The sequence below is a fragment of the Lampetra fluviatilis genome, chromosome 44 (assembly GCF_964198595.1).
Source record: "Lampetra fluviatilis chromosome 44, kcLamFluv1.1, whole genome shotgun sequence".
In the NCBI taxonomy this organism is placed as follows: Eukaryota; Metazoa; Chordata; class Hyperoartia; order Petromyzontiformes; family Petromyzontidae; genus Lampetra; species Lampetra fluviatilis.
In genome coordinates this window covers 2,188,353-2,197,162 of record NC_136318.1, presented here as the reverse complement: position 1 = coordinate 2,197,162, position 8,810 = coordinate 2,188,353, and the positions used below count along the sequence as shown (strand labels likewise).

Below are 8,810 nucleotides of genomic sequence, written 5' to 3'. Positions count from 1 at the left end.
TCAAATGAAGGGAAACTGCTGGGGGGAGGGGGGAGGGGGGAGGAGGGGGGGTCCGGCCGGACGCAATGGCACCGTTGCAAATGCCCGCGATGAAGGAGGAGAAGGAGACAAAACCCATCAGCTGGCGACCCAGCGAAAGGGTCACGGGGGGCGCGATGTGACCGCACGCACGTGTGGACATTCATGTCAGCTCAGGTTGGGTGCTGTGGATTTACTCTCCAACACACCGGTGCGCTGCACTACAGCACTTGCCCCAACAGTATGTTAAGGCTATACGGGGGATCTTTGTCTTTGTCTGTGTCTGTGTGTGTGTAGAGAATTACAACTGCAGTGAGTGCAGATTTCCAAGGCGGCTGCTGCACTAAATTCACGATCCTGCCCTAGGGGCTATAACCCTATCCACACAGTAATCTGAATCTGTCTCAGTGGGACCTAAATTAAAACCAACACACGCAAAATGCCATCCCACCAGCACACACGCGCGTCAACAAGCCACTATACGTAGCGTGTTAATGACAGCATTGATTAAATCAGTTCATGAAGCCTATCCACTGGCTAAACGGTTATAATTACTATGTTATTAAAAGGACACATTAAAGGCCAATAAGATATTGCATAACGAATATAAAAACGGAACTCAACGGGGACGATTAATTTGGAAATAATTGTTTACTTGTGTTGGGAATGCCCCCAATATATGCATTGTGGAATCTTTGAACGCACGTCAAAGGGGTGATGATGTATGGTAGTTGCTGGTGGCGTTCGCTCGAGAAAATTGTTTATATCGACGTGACTTTACCGAAAGAACCATAGAATACTTGTTAATTTAATTGCATTAAGAAAGTCCCCCCCAAAAGCCAGAATGATTTGCTGCGGATACATTGGCATGTAGTAGAACCCCTCTAAACTAGCAACCCTGTTAACGACGTATCGCTTAACGGTGGGCCTCCATAGAGCCAAATGTGTAGTGTATAGTGTATAGTAGTGTAGTGTATAGTTGTGTATAGTGTAGTGTATAGTGTAGTGTATAGTTGTGTATAGTGTAGTGTATAGTGTAGTGTATAGTAGCGTAGTGTATAGTGTAGTGTATAGTGTAGTGTATAGTGTAGTGTATAGTGTAGCGTACAGTAGTGTGTCGTGGATAGTGTAGTGTATAGTGTAGTGTATAGTGTAGTGTACAGTAGTGTGTAGTGTAGTGTATAGTGTAGTGTATAGTGTAGTGTATAGTAGTGTATAGTGTAGTGTATAGTGTAGTGTATAGTAGTGTAGTGTATAGTGTAGTGTATAGTGTAGTGTATAGGTTAGTGTATAGTGTAGTGTATAGTGTAGTGTATAGTGTAGTGTATAGTGTAGTGTATAGTGTAGTGTACAGTAGTGTGTAGTGTAGTGTATAGTGTAGTGTATAGTGTAGGGTATAGTGTAGTGTATAGTGTAGTGTATAGTGTAGTGTACAGTAGTGTGTAGTGTAGTGTATAGTGTAGTGTATAGTGTAGTGTATAGTAGTGTATAGTGTATAGTGTAGTGTATAGTGTAGTGTATAGTAGTGTAGTGTATAGTAGTGTAGTGTATAGTGTAGTGTATAGTGTAGTGTATAGTGTAGTGTATGGTAGCGTAGTGTATAGTTGTGTATAGTGTAGTGTATAGTGTAGTGTATAGTGTAGTGTATAGTTGTGTATAGTGTAGTGTATAGTAGTTTATAGTGTATAGTAGTATATAGTAAAGTAGTGTATAGTTGTGTATAGTGTAGTGTATAGTGTAGTGTATAGTGTAGTGTATAGTAGACGGGCCTCCATAGAGGCCAATGTGTTTGCTTACCGACCATTCCCCTGTTAATGACGTGCTGTTGTAGGTACAGTAAATAGTGATTAATGCATCGATTAACCATGTTTCTTTTAATATTATGTGTTTGTAATGTTGTTCTATCTTTATGTATTAATATGCATTGTTTAAATATGATCAAGTACGTTTTTTGGATTAAAAAGGGGGGCAATTGTCGATGCTATCGGAACGGATTACGCCTTCAACGTGCATTTCCTATACTCGCTTAACGCGACCAAATCGCTTAACGACCCGTTTCGTGGGAACCAATTACCGTCGTTAGGTGGAGGAAGAGGTTCTAATCTACAAGCCCCCCCCCGGATCCCCCCCGATGGGGAAGCTATTTTGCTGGCCACTCTCTGCCACTTACAAAGGGATCGGCCGGTCATTCCCCCCCCCCCGTACAAAATTCTGACTCCCCCAACCCACCCATTCGTATTTTAACGATTCGTCTTTTTTCTTATTTCCACTTGTAAATGTACCACCAAATCGCAGCCAATCCTCGGCACGTGGCACGTGGCTTACCTAGAAAATCCTCCGGCGCCGTGAGAGGCAGCGGCGAGGGTTTTGGGCGAGTGACTCACTGCGCCCAAATGTTGGGTGAAACTCCAATTCCCGTGGGTGTACAGAAAACAACAACAAGTGGACTTAACCTGTTCCGCCTCTGTGGGATCGAGTGTTTCGCCCTCACACGCGTGGCGTTTTCCCCAAGGAACTCCGGGTTTCCTCCCACGTGTAAAAAAGCACTCGTTAATCGGCCGACAACGCCTTGATGTATAGAGGACAGCAGAGCGTGGGAATCGCGTGGCTGCCTTCATGTTTGTCCGTGGCCCCTATTCCGAGTCATTCTCTCTCGACGAGAGTGAGTGAGCGAATTCTGCCTGGCGCGCTACAAGCTGATGCTTATCACCACTCACAGCGGAGCCAACAATTGCGGAAAGCTTGCACACTCATGCGGGATATTTCCACCGCTGTGAACAATAATATCCACGGTGGGTTTGTGGGTACAGGCACACACTAGCACACTGTGACACTAACATAGGCACACGTGACAGCACGCAGTTTAAAGACCCCCGTCAGCATATCCCTGAAGCGTCACGTGACTGCCGCGCACCCCGTGGTGGTGTGACAGCTTCGAGGTGTGCTGCACTCGTTGTTGATCGGTGATTTTTCGTGCGGATGGGAGGGGAGGAGGTTCAAGTTCAAGTCCATGTATTAGGTATAGCCCTGTGAGCCATTCGGCTCTTGAATCGGGTGCAACCGCAACAAACAAAAAACAAAAACATGAACAAAAAACATCTTAAAGTGAATATGTGACTGAGTGCAAACAGACAATCAAAGAAAAGACAGCAAAATATTGCAAAAAAAAACACCGTACACCAACGCTGTGTGCAAAAATCCCAGTGGGATGCAAGTCAAACAACAACAACAACAACCACAAGACAACTTAGATTAAGGCCATCAGTCTAACTCTGTACTACAACAAACAAACATGGCTAAACCAATACACGTTTCGAAATCACCAAAATAAAGCCATGAAAGCAATGAAAAAGCAATCATAGGAACTGTGACGGGAGGCTCGTGCCGTCAGCGAAGGCCAATTTCGTCGTCTTCGTTGAATAGCGGCACGAACGGCACCCTCGGCTCCTGTCACGGGCACGATTCGTGCAAGATGTTCGTCGCAGTCATCCGCTGTCGGTTAGCACGACCGCCGTCAGCACCACGGACAGCGATTTGGCAGTTGGTCAGATGGACGAGTCCAACTGCCAAGTCGCTGTCCGTAGTGCTGACGTTAAAAAACCGCCACTTTTTTCAAATTTACATGCTGTGGGTTTCACACCTCATGATGATTGCTTGTGTTGCAATCGAAACGTCGTGAGAATTTTATTGTTTTATATTTTTTATTTTATTTTATTGTTTCCCTCCTACGTGACTTTACCGAAAGAACCAAGAATATGAATCCCTGCAGTCACGAAATCTTTAAATTTATAATTATTAGCCAAGTTAAAAGAGCCACTACCTTTCCTGCTGAAACCAGCAATTGGGCTGACATTAATCTCCACTGCTGGAAATTCCACATTCCCTTGTCAGGGTCCCATTACAAAGTGATACTGATTTTAACGACCCCGCAGGGATGATGGGTACAGTCCTGAATAAACGGATTATCGTATGGGCGAGGAATACATGGAGCGAGATGGACCAGCTGCGCAGTGTTTATTGCATATAAATGTGCCACATACCCATATATGTTTACATAATAATACAATTGTTACCCTATATCTGTTGACTGTTTCTGTAACTTAATGCGCAACTGGGCTATGAATAGACTAAACATAATCTGCCGGCGCCGACCTAGGTTGCGGGCAATTTATTATTGAGCATTGATTTATGAATCAGTTTAACACGCCGTAGGCTTTCGCCACCAATAGAGGTTTTTGGGTTAGATCGCGTAGATATATAAATGTGTCGTTAAACCCGCCACCACCCGACACAGCCAACTAGTAAGGGGGTTGGTGGCGGGTTTAAACACATTCCTGCGGAGGGAGCTGGAAGGAACGTTGGGTTGCTCGGTCAATGGCCAGGGTCAACGGCGGCGTGGTGTATTCCGCAAATATGCCCGACTGTGAGGGCGGGCACAAGCCGGCGTGAGTAGGTTAAACGTTGAGTTTTATAAGGGCACCACGGGTGACCAGCCCCTCCCCACGCAGCCCCACCGCTCCCACCCCCCACCCAGCCCCACCCTCCCCACCCAGCCCCTCCCCACCCTCCCCACCCAGCCCCTCCCCACCCTCCCCACCCAGCCCCTCCCCACCCAACCCTCTCCACCCAGCCCCTCCCCTCCCATTTTTGGATGCACGACGGACGGACGGATGGACACAATAATCCCCTGTGGGCTAGTGTAACCAGGAGGTTCCTACCAGTACGACACATCTATATTTACGCGATCTAACAAAAAAACTCTCTGTCATAGAGAATTGCTTAATGTTTGTGCAATGCTTTCGATGTCTCGTGGAGACGAAATTCGTTTTGTGCTCCGATCTCTCTTTGCTTCGTTTGCTGTACTTCATTTATTTTTTTATTTTTGTCATTCTGGTGACCCCCAGGTCACGCTTGCCGATAAGACTCCCTATCCTGGTCTTTTTGAGTTCTCACCCTGGTGAAAGAAAATACAGTAGATCGTCGATTATCATCGATTATCATCGATTATTCAGCGGCGTCGGGAGAAGGGAGCGTCGTATTTTCAGGAAACGCCAGAAAATCAATAATCATCATTATTTTAAATTGCTTATTTTTGCACATTATTGTATGACATTATGTTTGCAGGTATTACGTTTTTTTTCGTGTTTTCAATTGGTTAACTGTCTGAAATTTCTACAAATAAACATGCAAATAGACAAAAGTAAATATCCTACTTTTAAAAAGTGACTTTATTTACTGTACCGTATTTACCACTTCAATCTCCAAGACTCTGCATCATGGGTTGATGTGTTTGCGCGTGCAGTATTTTCATGAAGTTGGATGTAGTGTATAATGTATTGCATGTAATATTTAACACTGAAATCAAGCGAAGCTACTTCGTCACGCACGTGGTGTGGTTTTTGCCGGTTTCGCCGGAGCGGCTCTGGACCGCCGGATGATTTCGGAAGTAGGCAGATAATCGATGATCAGCTGTAAACAATATCCTCCCCTTTCGTCAAACCAATGCCATCAACACGCTAGAATCAAGAGGGCCATTGCGGGGGGGGGGGGGGGTCCCACTCACCCTCGATTCTCAGAAAGCATCGAACAGTGGGAGAAAAAAAAACCTGGACTAACCTTATTCTAGTAATAGGACAATGCATATCAATATCAGAGTAGTTTCTTTTTGTTTGCATTTTGACTGCTTGTGTTGTGGTTATTGAAAACATGATCCCTTGTATAAAGGTGTCAGTTTTTGTACCAGTTGAAAGGGTAAAAACCTATTACTATATTTTGCCACTAGTAAAGGAGGTCTCATAGTGTAACCTTATTCTATGGTTCTTTCAGTAAAGTCACGTAGATAGAAAAAATATATAATAACAATAATAAAATAATAAAAATAAAGTGAAAAATGAAAATCTAGACTCACCTTTCGATTTAAAGCTTTCGTGACTGCAGGGATTCATCTTCTTGGCTCTTTCGGTAAAGTCACGTAAAAGGGAAATAATAAAATAATAAAAATAAAACATAATAAATTAATTCTCACGACGTTTCGGCCACAACGCAAGCAGCCGTCCTCAGGTGAAGAACAGGTCTGTTCTTCACCTGAGGACGGCTGCTTGCGTTGTCGTGAGAATTATTTTATTATGTTTTATTTTTATTATTATTTTATTATTTCCCTTCTACGTGACTTTACCGAAAGAACCAAGAAGATAGACTCACCTTGCTTAGCTTGCAGGACAATAACTTAATTGGAAGACCCTTTCCGATCAACCACCAGGGGCCCCACTCCCGACGCAGACGAAGCTCGCGGCTGTGAACCGAATCGGCAAAGAAATCCGCCCGAAGCAGACGGATTTGACGCGGGTGAGCTGAAAAGTCTCCTCCGACTGAACCTGCGGCTACGGAGAACCCGAGACAACGAACCCCAATGATGGGTCCACGTGGCCAGCTCGTGTAGTCGTCGTAGGATGATGATTATGATGATTGTTATGGCCACACTTTGTGGACTGATACAAACTCAGGAAGCCGTCGAATGGATTTTGTACTTTTTTTTTCAGACGTTGATTTTTGATGGGAAATCGGTCCCGCCCCTTTCCAACGCAAGCTCCTCCCACTATCCAATTAGCTCATCCCATAGTCTCTACATTGCCTCACCCCCACCCCCTACCCCTCTACATTGCCTCACCCCCACCCCCTACCCCCTACCCCTCTACATTGCCTCACCCCCACCCCCTACCCCCTACCCCTCTACATTGCCCCACCCTCACCCCCTACCCCCTACCCCTCTACATTGCCTCACCCCCTACCCCTCTACATTGCCTCACCCCCACCCCCTACCCCTCTACATTGCCCCATACTCACCTCCATCGCCTCTGTAGTGGAGGAGCTCCGCCCCGCTGCTTTCACTGTCTCCGCCCACGCGGGGCTCGTGCCAGGAGCTCCCCCCCCACCACCCCCCCCACCACCCCCCACCACCCCCCACCACCCCCCACCACCCCCCTACCAACTCCACCCCCCACCACTCCCCCCACCACCCCCACCTCTCGGAGCCTGCCACGATCCAGCAGCGCTCGGCGCTCCCCGCTCACTCGCAGCAGCAGCAGCAGCGGGGCCACGTGCGGGGCTGGTGGGTTGGGGGGACAGGCACAGCAGGCAGGGCTGGTGCTCAACGCACACTCACACTCTCACTCACACTCACTCACTCACACTCTCACTCACTCACTCTCACTCACTCACACTCTCACCCATCACACTCACTCACACTCTCACTCACTCACTCACACTCTCACTCACTCACACTCTCACTCACTCACACTCATTCACTCACTCACACTCTCACCCATCACACTCTCACTCACGCAGACTCTCACTCACTCACACTCTCATTTATCAAACTTTCACTCACACTCTCACTCACACTCTCACTCACTCACTCTCACCCATCACACTCTCACTCACTCACTCACACTCTCACTCGCGCACACTCTCACTCACACACTCACACTCTCACTCACTCACACTCTCACTCACTCACACTCTCACTCACTCACTCTCACCCATCACACTCTCACTCACTCACTCACACTCTCACTCGCGCACACTCTCACTCACACACTCACACTCTCACTCACTCACACTCTCACTCACTCACACTCTCATTCACTCACTCACACTCTCACCCAGCACACTCTCACTCACGCAGACTCTCACTCACTCACACTCTCATTTATCAAACTTTCACTCACACTCTCACTCACACTCTCACTCACACACTCACACTCTCACCCATCACACTCTCACTCACTCTCACTCGTGCACACTCTCACACTCTCTCGCGCACACTCAGCCGGTGAGCGCATCGCTGCAGTGATATCGCGCACCGAACCCGGAGAGAGTTCGCGCCGTGCGATTCGTCGTGATTTCTTCACACCCGAGCAAGATCTCCATCATCATCACCATCTTCGTCGGCGGCATCATCATCATCATCATCATCCCAGGCCAGCTGTTGAGACTGCGGCATCCATCCTCTTCCTCTCTACCGGGTAAGAAAGCAGCGAGCAGCAGCATCGGTCTCACAGATACAATCGCTTGATCGGCGGTTGCGCGTGCGTCAGCTGGTGGACACTGAATGAATGAGCCGAGTATCAGCGGGCAGCCTCTCTGCACACTTTGTATTGTGGTTACACACACACACAGATACACACACACACAGATACACACACACATACACACATACACACAGACACACATACACACACACATACACACAGACAACAACAACCGCCATTCGCCACTAAGTGGCGGTGACGTCACCACGACGCTTGTGCCAGGCCATGTGCACCCTGAGGCCACGTGAAGTGTCGAACGCCCGCTGGCAGGAGGTCACGGGGCAGACCCAGGTGCCACGGGTCGACTGACCGAGATGACCGAGACGAGTGGCTGATGCACCACCTGTGCCCCCTACTGTGCCAACTCACACACACACACAGACACACAGACACACACACAGATACACACAGACACACACACACACACAGACACACATACACACACATACACACAGACACATACACACAGACACACACACAGACACACACGATTGTCTGTGTGGCTTGTGTGCTCTTACGTCCGAGCGGTGGCGCAGTGGTTAGCGTACCCGAACTTGGTTCCCAACAGTGGCGAATATTTGAACCGGTTCTGAGGCTCCACTAGGTAGGCTCCGCCTTAAATGAGTACCTGGTTGCGGCTTGTGTAAGCGTGGTGGTGGCCACCCATCGCGCTCGCTAACAGCACTTGCCCCACCAGTCTGT

At 47.7% G+C, this 8,810-nt stretch overlaps 1 protein-coding gene across 2 annotated transcripts in view; it reads left to right on the top strand.

Moving 5' to 3' along the window:
- Nucleotides 1–7,062: 7,062 nt before the first annotated feature.
- The window catches only part of CAMKV (CaM kinase like vesicle associated), a 139,235-nt gene continuing 137,487 nt past the window's right edge, over nucleotides 7,063–8,810 (top strand). The window contains exons 1-2 of one of the 2 annotated variants that reach the window (XM_078876360.1): nucleotides 7,063–7,126; nucleotides 7,847–8,042. The gene's annotated coding sequence lies outside the window, so the exon portion shown is untranslated. Of the gene's footprint in view, nucleotides 7,162–7,846; nucleotides 8,043–8,810 lie in introns of both variants that reach the window. The other variant, XM_078876359.1, reaches the window with a different exon arrangement.